This window comes from Stegostoma tigrinum, chromosome 10, assembly GCF_030684315.1.
Source record: "Stegostoma tigrinum isolate sSteTig4 chromosome 10, sSteTig4.hap1, whole genome shotgun sequence".
Classification (NCBI taxonomy): Eukaryota; Metazoa; Chordata; class Chondrichthyes; order Orectolobiformes; family Stegostomatidae; genus Stegostoma; species Stegostoma tigrinum.
Genome location: NC_081363.1, coordinates 71,387,734 through 71,406,057, shown reverse-complemented (window position 1 = coordinate 71,406,057; position 18,324 = coordinate 71,387,734). Strand labels below are relative to the sequence as shown.

The 18,324-nt window shown below is 41.8% G+C and overlaps 1 protein-coding gene and 1 long non-coding RNA gene across 3 annotated transcripts in view; one reads left to right on the top strand and one right to left on the bottom strand.

Moving 5' to 3' along the window:
- Nucleotides 1–15,590, top strand: part of LOC125455334 (uncharacterized) — a 116,484-nt gene extending 100,894 nt beyond the window's left edge. For both annotated transcript variants that reach the window (XR_007248229.1, XR_009446247.1), the window contains one exon: nt 15,512–15,590. This is a non-coding gene — a long non-coding RNA (uncharacterized LOC125455334). The remainder of the gene's footprint in view (nt 1–15,511) is intronic.
- Nucleotides 1–18,324, bottom strand: part of rab15 (RAB15, member RAS oncogene family) — a 130,148-nt gene that overhangs the window by 98,071 nt on the left and 13,753 nt on the right. The gene's annotated exons all lie outside the window — the stretch shown is intronic.

Below are 18,324 nucleotides of genomic sequence, written 5' to 3'. Positions count from 1 at the left end.
TGCCAATGTATTTTTTAAAAAAAATTTACAGAATAATGATAGACAATAGAAACAAAGTCAAAACGTATAGTTCTGATGAAGAATCATTGGATTTGAGACATTAACTCTGCTTTCTTTCCATAGACCTGCTGAGTTTCTCCAGCAATTTCTGTTTTTGTTCCACCACCCACAGTTCTTGGTTTTATAAAAAAAACTGTAGTAACATTTGTATGTGATACAAGTGGCACGGCTTAGTGCTATGTAATTTTGATTACCCTGTGGCACGTGATTGTGGTCAGTCGCGTTGTGCAAACTGAGGCTAGCTGCTTTTCCACAGCAGCGCCAGATAAAAGCAACACTTGTAGAGTTCTGGACCATTTCCCAGCTTACGGAAGGATCTGCAGGTCTCACACCCATTCACTAGCACCTCATGCTTGGTCACATTGCCTTCACTAACTCACTAACTCACAGTGCAGGCAGTGGAACCAAGATGGACTCTCTTTCAACACAATCTTTTTATTCTTAAACCATTCCAGATGGTGCCGGATTGAGGTGTCAGTTAAAGCTTTTCACTGTATTTTACTGTATTATTCACTGAAAAATATACATGACAAATCATTAAATTCAATTCTTATATATTTAAATGGTATTTCAGAAAGTTCATTGAGGGGGTAATGGAAGTAATAGGGTTTTCTAAGCCCTGTTCTGAATTGTTGTAGATTCTAAGAAAATACAGTGAGTAGGCACTGCTCGACAAAATTTAGTGTAGGTTCTGATGTTGATTCCTGCTTCTTTGATTCATGTTTAGCAACACTATTCTTGCAGAGTTGTCCAAGCAAATTAATTTTCTGAATTAAACCATCATAAAAGTATCTGGGTTTTGGACAGTCTAACTTGAGATACTGTATACTATAGAATGTTGACAGGCCTGGGTAGAGCAGACATGGAGAAGATGTTTCCACTTGTAGGAGAGAATAGGACCCAAGGGTATAGCCTCAGCATGACGGGACAACACTTTACACCTGAGATGATGAGGGATTTCTTCAGCCAGAGGATGGTGAATCTGTGGTTCTCATTGTTGCAAAAGGCTTGAGGCCAAGTCATTGAGTGTATTTAAGACAGAGGTTCTGGATTCGTAAGAGAATCAAGAATTACAGGGGGAAAAAAAATCAGGAGAATTGGATTGAGAAGCAGATAAGCCATGACTGAATGGTGGAGGAGGATCAAATTATCCAAATTGCCCAATTCTGCTCCTATATATGGTCTATGGTAGCCAAACTTCAAATTCAAATAATAATTAGGTGTTTAATTTTTTAATGGACTGTGTTAAAAAGTGGAGGTTGACACTGCAAACCACCCCCCCAACTGAGAACTAAAACAAATTCACCCAAAGAGGAGTATCTTGCCCTATAGTCTGCAAAAGGAGTATGAAAAGTGGCGTAACCAGCTTTTCAGCAACTTTGAGTGGTTAAGTAAAACAAATCCCTGACACTCACTTTACAATCAACAAGTAATGATCTATTTATCCAACTCGAACAGTGAAAAAATTGATTAAACTATTAACAAACTGAATAAATAATTTCTAACTGCTAACTATTCCCAAATAAAAAAATTCTACTGGTATGCTGTTCCAATAAATACAAGTGCCACTTGTATAAAATAAAACAACTTAGAATTTAGTCTCTAACATTTACAGCCAGGTTGCATGTCTCCTGGAATAGCACATTCTGGAATGTTCTGTGCCTTCTCTATCAAGTGTTCTATCAGGAACATCTTCTTTGTTGATTCTTCTGTCAGGAATATTAACTAGTTGTGCTGTACCTACCTCTGATGTTTAGATGGTGCTTTCACTCAGACCTAGGGGAGCCAGCAATTCTCTCTTGACAGGGAAAAGCTATTAACCTGGAAAATGGCAGTTAGCTCTCCTGTCTTTATTCAACTGCCTGTTTTTTTTTAAAATACCCTTGATGACATATTAATTTCTTACACTAGGATTGGTCCTATGTTGTCTATTTGTCTATTAATTGGTTTTTGGTATCTAAGTGCCAGAATCAAACTAATTGGCTAAATTCTAAACTTGCTGTCTGGATAAGACTGCTGTTTGGCCTGCAAACTGTACGGCATTTTGATGCAAATGTTTCAATTTGGCTGCACTCTGTATTTGCAATTTTTTTCAGGCTGCCGCTCACAGACATCTATTTGAATCTCTCAGCATAGAAATAGCACGTCATCTTTTAAAGGGATCACACAATGCTTTCCCCGTTCCCCCACCTACCCCAGCATTTTACAAACACCAAATTCTAACTTCCAACCTCCCAATCCACAAGCACTCTACCCAACTTTGCAACAACTGTTAACATAATGGTTACTTTGATTGTATGTATTAGTCCTGTTTTGGTGCTTGACATATACATCCAACTGTATCAGTCATGAATAACATGCAACTGCTTCTGAACAATCAATGCCGTTTGAGGAGATCAAAAGCACATCTTCAAGATAGCATTGCTTTGAGAGATTTAAGATTGTCAGATAAGGCCCGCTTATGGGGTATACCGTCTGACTAACGGTATGCTGTTCCAATAAATACAAGTACCACTTATATAAAATAAAACAACTTAGAATTTAGTCTCTAACATTTACAGCCAGGTTGCAAGTCTTCTGGAATAGCATAAAACATATTAGAAGAAGTGAATTTGTTATAATGGCAGGTACCTCCATCAGTCAAAGCCCGGTGTAGACTTGAGACCAGGTAACAGCATGGACGGGATTGTAAGGATTGTTATTCTGAAATTTGTATTTCTTGATTGTTCAATTCTTTCCCCCTAAGAATTTGTATTTAAAAATCTGTACCCAGGTACCTTTGTATCTAAGATCGTGGCAATTTGTAAGCTTTTCACTGTACTCATTTGTGTCCATATAACAATAAAGCTAATTCTAATATCCCTCAACTGTAGAACTGGGAAAGAAAAAAAAGCTGCTCCATGAAGGATTGCTTGAAAACCAAAATCTAACCCCTTCCCTGTAGCTTGAGGACAATGTTTGTAACTAGCAAGTGTCAAAACAGTCCTGTGGGTTGCTCCTTAGGTGGTAAAGAGAAAAGAAATCATCCCAGCTGCTGTTGGAATCGAGAGTGGAAAAATCTCAGGTCACTGCAATGCGGTGCACTTTGTGGGGGGAGGGGAGAGAAGGTATTGGAAGCAGTAATGGAGGTCAGTTGCTAGGAAGGCAGCAAGAAGAGATGTTGTCATTGGCAACAGGAGTCCAGTTCATTTTAACACTCAGAACCAATCAATCCATCAACAGTCATTCAACGGGCAACTATTCTGTGGGACAACATTTCAACTCGGTGAGTGGAACCTGACACTTCCTGAACCTCTAATAGATTCATTCCTAGTGTTACCATGAACTGGACTCCGTCATAGCTCCACCATTTTTTGCAGCATAAAACAACTACAAGTCACCGTAAGGAAGTGAATTATACTTTAAAAAAACTCAAAGTGAAGAAAATAACTCTCTGATAGCTGCATTCCAATGCGTGAAAATTCAAACCTGATTCCACAAACAAAAAATCAGCTTTCCATTTGGGTATGTTTAAAACTGAAGTGATTCTGTGAAAGTAATAAACTGCATCAGCTGTCAATTTGAAATAAATTATCAATTAGAAATTATAAATGAGGAAAACCATTTTTTGCTGATTTATAAGCCCTAAATTATTCATGACAAATTTAGACGATGCTACATGACAATCTTCATTGTGTTCAGTAGAAACCGTGTCCTATTTAAAATTAATAATTTAATACTTGTCAGAAACATTGGACAGAGCAATGTCATGTAATTGTGTTAAGTGTCCATCCACTTAATAACAAATTATTCTTGACAAGTTAATTGTGGAGCTCCAAGAAGTCAAGCTAACACAGCATTTTTGTTTATCATACCTTTCGCAGCTCAGCATGGCAGCCTTTCAATGATCTGGCAGGGCATTCTCTTGGCCTAACATGGCGTCTCTGAGTGGCTAAGTGTGAAAGTCTCTTGGCAGCCCAGCATAGCAGTTTCTCGGCCTATCGTAGCCTCAGCATGGGCTTCTGGCCTTGGGATGATTTCAGAGTGGTCTCCTGGCCTCAAGGTGAAGACCAGCATGGTCTGGAGTCAAGGCCAGGCGCGGACTAGAGGCTAGGTGCCATCATGGACCGTTATTCTGAATGTTTTGTTTCTTTATTTTCACAATACCTTCGCCCTGTAGGAATTTATACTTAAGAGTCTGTACCTAAGTGGCACCATAAATTGTGCCTTGTAAACTTATCACTGTACTCATTCAAGTACACGTGATAATAAAGCTAATTCTAATATGCCTCAACTGTAGAGGTGGGAAGGAAACAAAAGCTGCTCCATCAGTATTGTTTGAAAACCAAAATCTAAATCCTCATCCATAGCTGGAGGACAATGTTTGGAACTCGGAAGAGCCCAAAACAGTGCTGTCAGTTGTTCCTCGGACAGTGGGAAGGAAGGGAGTCATCCCGGCTGATCTTGAAATTGTGAGTGGGAACCGTCAGCCACTGCAATGGAGTGTACTCTATTGGGGGAGAGGAGAGGAGGCACTGGAAGCTGTAACAGAGGTCAGTTGCTCAGAAGACAGCAGGAGGAGACATTGTACTAAGCAATAGGAGCCCAGTTCATATTCATGCTCTGAACCAATGTATTAGAGGTTTAGGAAGTGTCAGGTTACATTGAAAATGTTAAATTGTTGTTCTATGAAACATTTGCCTATCGAGTGACTATTGATGGAGGTACCTGCCGTTAAACAAAGCCCCTTCTTTTGCCGTGTTTTGTGTAGAAAAGCATCTTTAGTTAGAAAGCCTTGATGGACTAGCAGTTTGGTGGGGTGGGGGGGGGGATTGCTGTGGAGTGTTGCTGTAAAAGGCAAACTTGCAGATCCCAACTAAGTCTCACTGCTGGGCTCCCCGAGTCACAGAAGGCCTCTCAGCAGTGGTGTGCTCTAAATTGTCATGTTAATGAGGTAATCTGACTGTGTGATGTGCAAATGAGACACAGAAAGCATTATCACAGGAAGTGACACAATGGTGAACAATCTTGCTGTGTCTTGCAGACATGTGGTAAGGTGAAGCCACAGTTGAACATTTCGTGCACATGATTAATATTGTCGGAAAAAGTCTCGCTTTGTCAAAGTCTTTTGTCTTACACTCATCACAGAACACTTGCAAGAACACTAGAGGGTGTGGTGAATGTAGCTGGAATCAGTAAGGGACATGGACAGTCTTAGGCAACTAGAATAAATAATTGCAAATGGAGTATGAAAATCATCCATTTTGAATCCAGAAAAGACAAACCTTAATGTTTCCTTATTAGTAACAGACTGGCAGCAAGGACATTGAGGTATTTATGCAGAGAAATCACCAAAATTTCATTCACAGACTAGAGATTAATAGAAGGTCATCCTTCCTTTCAAGATGGAATACAAAAGTGAGGAAATGATGCTGCAGTTACACAGTTAGTTCAATCCACCTTGAGGCCCTGCATTCAGCTTTGAGTGCCAATGGTTAAGAAATATACATTAAACTTGAAGGACCACAGTGCAGACTCACCAGGGTTTAAAGAATTAAATTGCAAATTTTGGCATTTTGCACGGTCTTGCTTTTTTTGTTCAATTTTCACTTACAAAATTGTGGAATGGTTTTCTGGTGCTCTTAACATGGTAAAGGGAGCCAATAGGGTTGACGGAGATAAACAAACAGTCTCCTTTGGTGATAGAGATAATGGGAACTGCAGATGCTGGAGAATTCCAAGATAATAAAATGTGAGGCTGGATGAACACAGCAGGCCAAGCAGCATCTCAGGAGCACAAAAGCTGACGTTTCGGGCCTAGACCCTTCATCAGAGAGGGGGATGGGGAGAGGGAACTGGAATAAATAGGGAGAGAGGGGGAGGCGGACCGAAGATGGAGAGTAAAGAAGATAGGTGGAGAGAGTGTAGGTGGGGAGGTAGGGAGGGGATAGGTCAGTCCAGGGAAGACGGACAGGTCAAGGAGGTGGGATGAGGTTAGTAGGTAGCTGGGGGTGCGGCTTGGGGTGGGAGGAAGGGATGGGTGAGAGGAAGAACCGGTTAGGCAGGCAGGGAAGTCTCCTTTGGTGCATTATATTGGAGTGAAAGCAAAAAAAGACTTTCACACAATGCATGTTGAGAAATCCGATTTCTTCTTCCCTTATGGCTGTAAATGTTAAACTAACTGACATTTTGAACACAAGATAACAAAATGTGAGGCTGGATGAACACAGCAGGCCCAGCAGCATCTCAGGAGCACAAAAGCTGATGTTTCGGGCCTAGACCCTTCATCAGAGAGGGGTTTGGGGTGAGGGAACTGGAATAAATAGGGAGAGAGGAGGAGGCGGACCGAAGATGGAGAGAAAAGCAGATAGGTGGAGAGGAGAGTATAGGTGGGGAGGTAGGGAGGGGATAGGTCAGACCAGGGAAGACGGACAGGTCAAGGAGGTGGGATGAGGTTAGTAGGTAGGAGCTGGAAGTGCGGCTTGGGGTGGGAGGAAGGGATGGGTGAGAGGAAGAACAGGTTAGGGAGGCAGAGATAGGCTGGACTGGTTTTGGGATGCAGTGGGTGGAGGGCAAGAGCTGGGCTGGTTGTGTGGTGCAGTCGGGGGAGGGGACGAACTGGGCTGATTTTGGGATGCGGTGGGGGAAGGGGAGATTTTGAAGCTAGTGAAGTCCACATTGGTACCATTGGGCTGCAGGGTTCCCAAGCAGAATATGAGTTGCTGTTCCTGCAACCTTTGGGTGGCATCATTGTGGCACTGCAGGAGGCCCATGATGGACATGTCATCTAAAGAATGGGAGGGGGAGTGGAAATGGTTTGCAACTGGGAGGTGCAGTTGCGTATTGCGAACCGAGCGGAGGTGTTCTGCAAAGCGGTCCCCAAGCCTCCGCTTGCGGATTCCCCAGCATCTGCAGTTCCCATTATCACTGACATTTTGAACACAGATTGTTATTAAACAAAGTGTCAAGGATATTGAACAAAAATGAGCAAATCGCAGATTTAAATCAGCCTCGATCTCACTAAATTGTGAACAAACTCAAGGATCTCAAAGACCTCCTACTTTTCCTGTCTGCCTCCTTTCATGGCTGTGCATAATAGAGTAAATGGAAAAGGACTGGTAACTTGACAAGAAAGTTTTATTGTTACAGAGAAAGTAGGAACTGCCGATGCTGGAGAATCTGAGATAACACAGTGCGAAGCTGGATAAACACAGCAGGCCAAGCAGCATCAGAGGAGCAGGAAAGCTTGACGTATCGGGTCGAGACTCTTCTTTAGAAATGGGTGAGGGGAGGGGGATTCAGAAATAAATAGGGAGATGGGGGAAGCGGACAGAAGATGGATAAAGGAGAAGATAGAGTGAGAGGAGACAGACAGGTCGAAGAGGCGGGGTTAGAGCCAGTGAAGGTGAATGTAGGTGGGGAGTTACGGAGGGTGGACAGGTCAAGGAGGCAGGATGGGGTTAGTGGGTAGGAGATGGGGGTGGGGTTTGAGGTGGGAGGACTAGCCATTCCTCCCACCTCAAGTCCCACCCACGTCTCCTACCCACTAACCTCATCCCGCATCCTTGACCTGTCTGTCCTCCCTGGACTGATCTACCCCTCCCTAACTCCCCACCTACATTCACCTTCACTGACTCTAACCCCGCCTCTTTGACCTGTCTGTCTCCTCTCACTCTATCTTTTCCTTTATCCGTCCTCTATCTGCCTCCCCCTCTCTCCCTATTTATTTCAGAATTCCCTTCCCTTACCCCATTTCTGAAGAAGGGTCTCGATCCGAAATGTCAAGCTTTCCCGCTCCTCTGATGCTGCTTGGCCTGCTGTGTTCATCCAGCTTCGCACCTTGTTATCTAAGAAAGTTTTATTGATTTTCATAACGGTGCATTAGACCTTGAATTTCTTTCACACAAATAGATATAAATTCTATAATCACTAAGGCATTAAATTATAACCACTCAATGCAAGATAATTGTCATATGTGATTTAGTTAATAATTGCAACTTCCAAACATGAACTCATTGTATCTGCATCCAAATTTCACTCAGCACATCAAAGCAAAGTTACAATGTTAAGGCAGGCAGCACTGTTCTACAGGCACCAACTACCAATTGATGTTTCAATTAAGTGGCAATTTCCCATTTCGAAACTAAGTGTTCAATGTTGACAGACAGGAGGTTGTAAGAGCACAGCAGGCTAGGCAGCATCTGGAGGAAAGGAGCAGTCAACATGTTGGGTATTACCGTACTTTCCTCCAGATATTGCCTGGCTTGCTGTGTTCTTCCAGCCTCCTGTTTGTCTACCTTGGGTTCCAGCGTCTACAGGGTTTTTTTGGGTCTCTAAATCTGTTCAATGTTGAGTCATGCAAACCCTAGAGAGTCAATCCCATTGTGTCTGCCTGTTTGAAGTCAGGCTCTCCATCCAGATTTCAGATGGAAATGAGGAGCAGGAAACCCGATGTACTTCCACACTTCTCTCCATGAGGAATCTAGAATTCAAAGGCAAGTTCTAATATTCCAATGTGCTGCACTGATACAGATTCATCAACTCACATAAACTGGGTCAAACTTCTTGCTTATGGACTGTTAGCACACCACATACAGCACTGACTCATAAACAAATAGTCAATTATTCTCTAATATTTGAAAATTTGGGGTGGATTCCTACATGCAACAGACAAACATCAGATGCTTACATCTGTTTCCTGTAGCTTGCTTTGTCCAGAAGAGTTCATTTGCCTAAAAATGGAGGCTTGAGGAGGGGGCCACTCCACAAGAAGCATGGCTGTATCCATCATCCAAAGCACATTGCAAGGATTTGCTGACGGGGATTCAACCTGCTGGTCAATGTTATGCATCTTCCTTGGCAATCAGGATAGGACTTGAACCTGGGGCTCCAAGCTCAAAGGTGGGGATGCCACCCATTTTACCACAAGAACTCCCAATATTTAAAAGGCTACATTTACATTTAAATAGGTTTCTGCTTAAACATTTTTAAAATAGGTTCAGCCCAAATGACCCAAGAGGAAATAAAACTCATTTGTCATGCTGAGTAACACAAACCAGAAAAATCCAGGTTTAATCTCTATCTTGTTTTCAGTAACTGTTCCATGTGTATGCTATGATGGAATGCTACACGTAGGTTCAGCATTCTCAAATCAAGAAGAGGAATATCAGCATGAGCTCCTGCTCATAAATAATGTCCAATCTCCTTACTGAAAAGCCTGTTTGCTTTAATGTAGGTCTATATGTTTTGCACCTACCAACAGGCATAATGCAAAGTTGGGATTGGGCTACTTACAATGGTCTGAACAAGTGCAGAACGTGTTGACACTCACTGTTAAAGCTCACGAATGCAAAACTCAAGAAATTGCCTCCAGGCTATATCTACACTGAAGGAGAGCTCAGAGTAACTTGAATGGTTAAGAATCAATGGGATCAAAAAGAATGCTCTTATAAATCTTATCCAATATTATTTTCCAAAGAGGGAAATGGAGAGTAAAACTAGGCAGGCAGTAAAAGCCAGAATTGTACCTGGTACTGTATGGATCTCAGCAAGATCAGCTTCTGGCCTTTAGGAAAATAAAGGGAAAAGCGAGCTATTTTTCTCTAACAATTGCCAATATCTCCAGTAGCAGTGCACCAGTGTCTGCTTGACAAAGACTTACTTTGGATTTGTGATTCTTTCTCCGTACTGACGCTGTAATATCTACCTTTTGCCAATAGACTCCTGCGTCATTCCAACTGCTGTAATGAATCTCAGGAGGAATGCGAATTTGTGAATGAGATCATTCATCATTAGGTTTGAGTCTCATTATAAAGGATGACAGCTCAGTGGCAGTAGGCAGTGAGTCAGCCCTGATGCTGACTTCCTAAAGTCAGTATCAGTGCAGCATCTCCCTGTCAAAACACAAGAAGCTGAATCCTGGATGATGAATGCAGAAAGAGGAAAGCAGTGTAGTCAATCCTTTAGGGAGAAGCAGCACCCGTTGAATCCATGGACAACCCACACATGAAAGGGCAGAACTGACAAGGATGATGAGAAGCCTGATGTGCATTACTAAAATATATGACCACCCCTAGCTCTATGCGACCATTTGCAGCGAGAAATCTGCAGAGTGGGGCTCCCAACTTTATCTGTTACATTTCTCTCAATAAGGCAGAAAGTTCACCCCTCCCACCGACAAGTGTCTGTTCCAACCTGCCTGAGTCTACCAGGATGCACACTCCCGGTAGGCAGATATCTTGAGCTTCTCAAATAAAACCAAAAGAACTGCAGACGCTGTAAATCAGGAACAAAAACAAAGTTGCTGGAAAAGCTTGTTAGGTCTGGCAGCGCCTGTGGAGGAGAAAACAGAGTTAACATTTCAGGTCCGGTGACCCTTCTTCAGAACTGACTCTTGAGCTTCTCAGAGTCATACAGCAGATAAAGCCCTCATGTTGAACACACTCAGGACAGGCACTAGCTGAGTGTTCAGAACTGATATAAAAAGCACAGCTGCAGAGCTGAGAGCTGCCAGTGTAAAAGATGAAATGAAGACCACAGTTAAAACACTACTTCACAGAAAATGGCGACAGCTTCTCCCCCCAAGAGCGCCTGTTCAAATTACTGGAGATTTGAGCCAGAACTGGTCACCCATCCATGAGCAATGGAAGAATTATGCAATTGCTATGAATTTGTTGAGCAAACTAGAACAATTATTACACTGTTGTGAAGAGAATCTTTGAAAATATATTTTACCTTAAGTCTCCCTGAGCAGCAGAAACAGCACATGGCAAAAAAATTAAATGCTTTGAAGCCAAGCTTGATCCCCAAATTAATGCTACGTGCGCACAATAAGTGTTCAATACCAGGCAAAGTAAGATAGAATCCCTGAGTACTTATGTAACATCATTGATACAGCTTGTAGAAACATATGAATTTTTATAATTAAAAGATGAGCGATTAAAGACAGGATTATATTCGGAATAAGGGATCCAAACGTGAAAGTACGTCGACCAAGAGAAGACAAAACTATACTCAGAAGAGCAATGGATCTGTGCAGACATGCTGAGACTGCAGACCAACTTCTTGAGCAGATTCATGGTAAAAAAGACCAAGTCTTTTTTAAGCTGACAGATACACTAGACACAGAGAGAACAGCAATAACAGACGTAGGGCAGGATGCGAATACTGTCAAACACCTCATTGAAAAAAGTCAGCAAGTGTAGAATGTTGAAGCCAGTGTTCTCACTGAAACATTTTGCAATAAGTGTATTGCAGAAAGGAAGCTGACTTTGCCAAGTCAGCCTGAAGTCGGACAAGAAAAGGTAATAACTACAGATTCCCGAACTCCTGATTGTACATAGGCCACACATTGAAAGTAAAACATTTTGCTCAGATCCCAAAAAGGTGAGAACTGGAACATCAATGCAGTGGCCAACACAAGTGAAAGGAATGCCGTGATTTAATCGGTTCATCAACTGTTTGGCAAAATTCTTGACCAATTGATCAGTGGGGTGTGAACGATTACTATGGCAATTCTTGGGAAAGGATGTGCAGTGTTTTGGGGCATAGAACAAAAAGTAGAAATAATTAAAATCAAGCAACTAGTGACAAAAACATCATTGTTCGAAAACTTCAATGTAAGTAACAAAATAGCAGCAAGGCATGACTTGGAGCTACCCTAATGTAGCAAGGTCATTTGTTTGCAATTTCATCCAGGGCACCAACCCATACAGAAAGATATTATGCCCAAATCCAGCAAGTGTACATTCCCATTGACTTTACTTAAGAAATATTTCAAACATTACTTACTTCAAAGAGATAAAATGAAAGTTGAGTCTGACCATGAACCATTCCATTTTCTGCAAGCCACTACTACCTCCTCTGAAGTGTCTGTAATGAACACTATTTTGGTTACTGAGTTATCATATGGATGCAGCATAGCAAGCAGACATATATTGCAGACATGCTGTTGAAAGCAGTCCTCCTGGTTAAAAAAAAGTAGAAGATGCTACAACAGCACATGCAATCTCCCAGATTCTCGTCAAGCAGTGGAAGTCATCAAACCAAGCAAAAGATGCCGAATGTATTTCACAAGCAACTTGCACAAATTCAGCAAACTACCAAACAAATGCAATTCACCCAGTATGGCAGGAAGCTATGGTAAAAGAATGGCCAGACAGTATTGAGGACACACCTGTTGCTTTAGGAGCATACTGGACATTGACAGGCAACTTGACAAGATGACATACTGTACTAAAGAAAATAGAGTAACTATCCTGAAACAATTGAGAGGAGAGAAAATGAAATTGTATCCAAGTAAACCTCCGAAAAACTGAATCAATACTGAGGAAGGCAAGGGATATACTTTCCTGGCCAAACATTTTCTTTTATTCATGCACGGAATGTGGCACCACTGGGCAGGCCAGCACTTGTTACCCAGCCGCAATTGCCAAGAGGGCAGTCAAGAGTCAACCACATTGCTGTGGGTCTGAGGTCTGTAGGTTAGACCAGGTAAGGTCCTTCCCTAAACAACATGAGTGAACCAGATTGCTAGGAGATGCATTTCAGAAGGCAAATCAGGGCAGGACTCATACACTTAATGGGAAGGTCCTGGGGAGCGTTGCTGAACAAAAACACCTTGGAGTGCAGGTTTATAGTTCCTTGAAAGTGGAGTCACAGGTGGATAAGATAATGAAGAAGGCATTTGGTATGCTTTCCTTTGTTGGTCAGTGCATAGCATATAGGAGTTGGGAGGTCATGTTGAGGCTGTATAGGACATTAGTTAGGCCACTTTTGGAATACTGTGTTCAAGTCTGATCTCCCTGCCCTACTATAGATATTGTGAAGCTTGAAAAGGTTCAGAAAAGATTTACAAGGACGTTCCCAGGGTTGGAATGTTTGAGCTGCAGGAGAGGCTGAATAGACCAGGGCTGTTTTTGCTGGAGTGTCAGAGGCTGAGGGGTGACCTTACTGAGGTTTATAAAATCATGAGGAGCATGGGTGAGGTAAATAGACAGGATCTTTTCCCTCGGGTAGGGGGAGACCAAAACTAGAGAACTTAGGTTTAAGGTGAGAGGGGACAGATTTAAAAGGGTCCTCAGAGGCAACTTTTTCATGCAGAGGGTGGTGCATGTATGGAATGAGCTGGCAAAGAAAGTGGTGAGGCTTGTATAATTACAACATTTAAAAGGCATCTGGATGAATATATGAATAGCAAGGGTTTAGAGGGACATGAGCCAAATGCTGGAAAATGGAACTAGATTAATGTAGGAAATCTGGTCGATAAAGGACAAGTTAGGCCAAAGGATCTGTTTCCACGCTGTATATCTCTACGGCTCTAGTTCAGAATGGGTTCGTGATCATCATTAGGATCTTAATTCAAGATTTGCATTTAATTAAAATTTCACCATGCACCATGGTGGGATTCAACCCAAGCCCCCAGAACATATGACTTATGCCTCTGAATTAACAGTCCAGCATAATATCACTGGGCTGTTGCCTCCCCTAAACTTGAGCAATGAAATCAAGGACGGTGCCTGCAAGTGCAATGCTTGTCCTCAGTACCAAGTTAAACAAGCAAGAGGGCCACTGATAACATCAGCATCCAGTGTTCTCTCTAATTTTCCTTTTCTTCTGCACAGTCCGTGCACCATGCCTTCTGGAATCAGTAGTCAATGCTACAATCCATGTCGCCAATGCCAATCAGGTACGTGGAAAATTGAGGTGATTGTGCCCATGTGCAGTTGAGAGGGAATGTTGCGGACATCCCAGACAAACCGTGGATGGGGCCAGGAGTAGATCTCTTCACAGTTGCAGGAACTGACTATCTTCTCACAGTGGACTACTATCCTGATATGTGAGGGCTCAACTAATTGACTTTGGTCACGATCGCTGGGGATTATAGACTACCTAAAAGCACACTTCAGCCATCATAGAATTTCTGACATTGTCATTACAGAAAGAATTGAATCACTTCTTGCAAGGTTGGGAAATTCATCACCATAACCTTCTCCACACTATCAGCGGTCAAATGAACAGGCTGAGGTCACAGTGAAAATCACCAAAGGAATCATAAAGAAATTGAGCAAACCTTCCACAGATGTACACAAGGCAGTCCTTGAGTAGAGAAACATACCTCCTGAAAGCATGGAAAATAGTCTGGTGGAAAGACTAATGTCACCCCGCATTCAAAATATTCCTGGCTTCATTAGCTAGTTCGCTATTGTAAGAGTACAACTAGCTGTGAGTAAAAAAAGACATTAAATGGCAGAAAATCAAATTCCATTTCAATAAAACTGCTACAATGTTGAGCATTGGAGAGCCAGTGTCCAATCATTCAACAATCTCCACAAAAGTCAAGTCGACCGGCAACTTGGGACCTGTGTGGAGCAGTTGTCATCTTGACTGGATGCGGTAGAAGTAAATAATCAGATATACGGTCATCACTGGAGGCACATGAGCCCCACTCGGGAAGCTGTTCCTCAACCGTACCTGCCTGGACAGCAAGAGGTGAAAGTGCCAACCACACACGTCACATACCAAACCGTTAGATCCAGAGGTACACAGAATTCCAGTGAGAGCAGCAGAACAATAGCCACCATGGCAACAACAAGTGACACAGGAATGACACTCCTTTGCGAAACAAGATTACCCAGATGAACAGCCAACGGCAACATGCACACATACTACTTAAAGACTAGCGTTGTTTACACCATACATACACAGACTGACAGAAACAATGAGTTGCTAAAACATGAGAATAGTAACATTTATACTTGGGGAAATTAAAAGTGTACATGATAAAGCATGCCAATCTGTTTTTGTTTAAAAAAAGCGAATGTTTAGAATGAAATGCAATTTTATACAAACGTGTCCTAAATTGCCATAGTCACGTGCCCTCTATCACAAGAAATATATAGCCTGTAGGTAGATATTATGTTTCTCTTCAAACTGCTGTGTTTTACACTCAAAGCCAGGGGTGGCAGAGGAAAGGGCAAATGGTAGCGCTCTGACAACCAGCCCAACTTCCGGATGTCAGGTCCTTCAATCAAGCACTGAATATCTTCAAGTGCAGGGCATAGTCAGGGAGAGGTAGGGAGGCAATAGGTACCGAACCTTTACCCTCTTATCCTACCAAATCAACACTCCATTTCAGAACTTCACTTCAGGAGAATTACTAAATTCTGCCAAAAACGTCTAAAAATACATTGGGCCATGCAGTTTAAAAAGTGAATGCTATTAAATGGAAGGACACGGAGAATCAGGAGAAAGTTTACCGTTGTTCTATTCCTTTAAAAAAAAGTACAAGCTTTTATTATGTACAGACATAGATGTTACAGCAGTGATAAAATAGATGTAAGTCCTCAGCGTGTTTTAATGTAATTCAATGATATACCTGTCCTTCCGCAACTCCAATTAATCAGCTGTGTATTTATTTTTGTGATCAACGAAACATGGCAATTTGATGTGTACCACTCTGTAATCTCTGCAGACAGATTTCGTGATCACATTGGGGTGGAAGAAAAATGAAGAGAAGAAAATATGAAGAAAAGAAGAAAAAAATTTCCAAAAAATTGCATTGTTTTCTGAACTACTTAAGTGGTTATTTTGATGTATTAATAAAGCAAACAGCAAACTAGTTTCACCATTTAAAAATCTTTACAATGTCACGCATCCTCATAAAATGACTGTCTTTTTTCTTCATAGAACAAATCCGGTTCATTTTGGTTAGAATTAGCATTAGGTTTGCCAAACTTATTTCAGGTCACTGATTTGAGGATACACGATTCCCTGCCACAGGACAACTGGCGAGTCATTTCTTAACTCTTTTCCATGCCAGTTGGAAAATGAAAGGCCACTTTATTATCGCCTATCCCCACTATTTCAGAAATAACAAACAGTTCTTTCAAAAGCCACAGCAATGATTTTTTTCTTGCATTTCAGCAGCAGGTTATAACTCAAATTCCTGGAGACGCCCAAGAGAATCCAGAATGGTTTGCAATATTATTTGAGATGCACTTAAAAAGCCAAATGCATCACTGGAGTGCAGTGTAATACCAGACAGTCAGCAATTCGATGGAACAGAACCATATTGGAATGACAGTACTGTGGAACTATTTCCAGTAAACTTCAAAAAAAAGGTTAAACCTGCTGTACAAAATTTGTGTTTAACCCTAGCATATCTATCTACATCCCATAGTCCTAAATTATGTAGCCCCATAAGTTGAATTCCAAATAAAAATGTGTCTGATGCCAGGGCCAGAGACAGATTTCATGGACATCAGTGCTACTCTGGGGCTGGCCTCACACTGAGCACAGCAGCCCCACTCCTAAACAGGGTACTTTGCTTAAGTTGGAGGGTGGGCCCATTCTCTTCCATTGTTCAGCTGAAACGTTTCAACTCAAAGCAATTTAGTAAAGTAAGATTAGTATCACTTAAATTTGTGGCTGTAGATAAAACTTTTTGATGCAGAAAATCACAGGTTTGACCAAGATGGGAAGATTGGGTCAATTGGACTGGATTCACTGGAGTTTCGAAGATTGATGGGGGATCTCTTAGAAACACATATATTTCCGATGGGGCCGGGCAGTCTGGATACAGGAATGATGTATTAGACCATCTCAGACTGAGATAATGAGAACTTACCCAGGGAACATATTTAAGAAATAAATATATTTATTTCTAGAGCCTCCTGTGTAGGGTAATGGGAAGAGAGCAGCAGTTTGGCATTGAGTCAGACACTCCGCCATGGTCAAGCGGACTCAACAGACATATTAGCCTACTTCTGCTCCTGCTATTTATGTTTCGTGTTTCCAGACAGCAGGATGAAGGCAAAACCTTTGAATATTTTTAAGACATGTGCAGGCAGATTTTTGACTAAAATTCAGCAGCAATCTGGAGTTGAGACCACAATCAGGTCAGACATGATCTTATTGAATGGAGGAGCATGCTCGATGGACTGAATGGTCTGTTTCTGTTCCTAATTTGTAAGTTTGTTTGTTTGTCTGCAATTCCAACCAACACTAAAAATAGTTCAACTTATCACTTATTCACTACTGTTTGTGGAATGTTGCTCATGCAAAAACTGACTTATGCAGGCAGCCTATATAAAACTAACTGCATGTCAGCCATAATTTATTAGAAGGGCTTTAGGGCATTCTTGAAATGTAAACACAATTAAAAACAAAGCATTGTGGATACTATAAATAAAATGCAGAAAATGTTGGAGCACCTCTATTAGTCTGGCAGCATCTGTGGAGAGGGAAACAAGGTTAACGTGGAGCCCAGTATGACTCTCCTTCAAAACATTGTTCAGAACCCTGTTCAGTTGGGAGGAACAGCCACTAGACTTTAACTCAAGTTACTTTCTTCCCCACTGAATTGTGGTTGACTGCTGGGTTTGCCTGGAAGAGAGAAGGCTGGCTGATGATATGCATGGTACCTAAAATTCAAATTCTTAGAGTCATAAAGATGTATAGCACAGAAACAGACCCTTTGATCTAACTCATCCATGTTGACCAGATGTCCTAAAAACACTAACCCCATTTGCCAGCGTTTGGCCAATATCCCTCTAAACCCTTCCATTTACCCATCCAGATGCCTTTAAATGTTGTAATTGTACCAGCCTCCATCACTTCCTCTGGCAGCTCATTCCATACACGGATCACCCTCTGTGGGAAAAAAGTTGCTGTTAGGTCCCTTTTAAACCTTATCCCCTCACTTTAAACCTATGCCCTCTAGTTTTGGACTCTCTCATCCTGGGTAAAATACCTTAGGTACTCATTCTCTCCATGCCCCTCATGATTTTATAAACCTATGTAAGGTCACCCCTCAGCCTCTAATGTTGCAGGGAAAATAGCTCCAGATTATTCAGCATCTCCCAGTAGTTCAAACCCTCCAATCATGGCAACATCCTTGCAAATCATTTCGACACCCTTTCAAGTTTAATATCTCTCCTATAGCAGGGAGATCAAAATTGAACATAGTATGCCAAAAGTAGCCTCGTGAATGTCAAGTACAGTTGCAGCATGACCTCCCAACTCGTATACTCAATGCACCGACCAATAAAGGCAAGCATACCAAATGCTTTCGTTATTCCCCCATCGAGCTGCAATTCTGCTTCAAGGAATTATGAACCTGCACCTCAACAGCTCTTTGTTCGTAAACACTCCTCAGGACCTTACCATAAATGTATAAGTCCTGCCCTGAGTTGCCTTACCAAAATGCAACACCTCACATCTATCTTCTTCCAGAAATTGTGACCATTACCATGCAAATTGTTCAATGGTTGTGGACCAAGCATA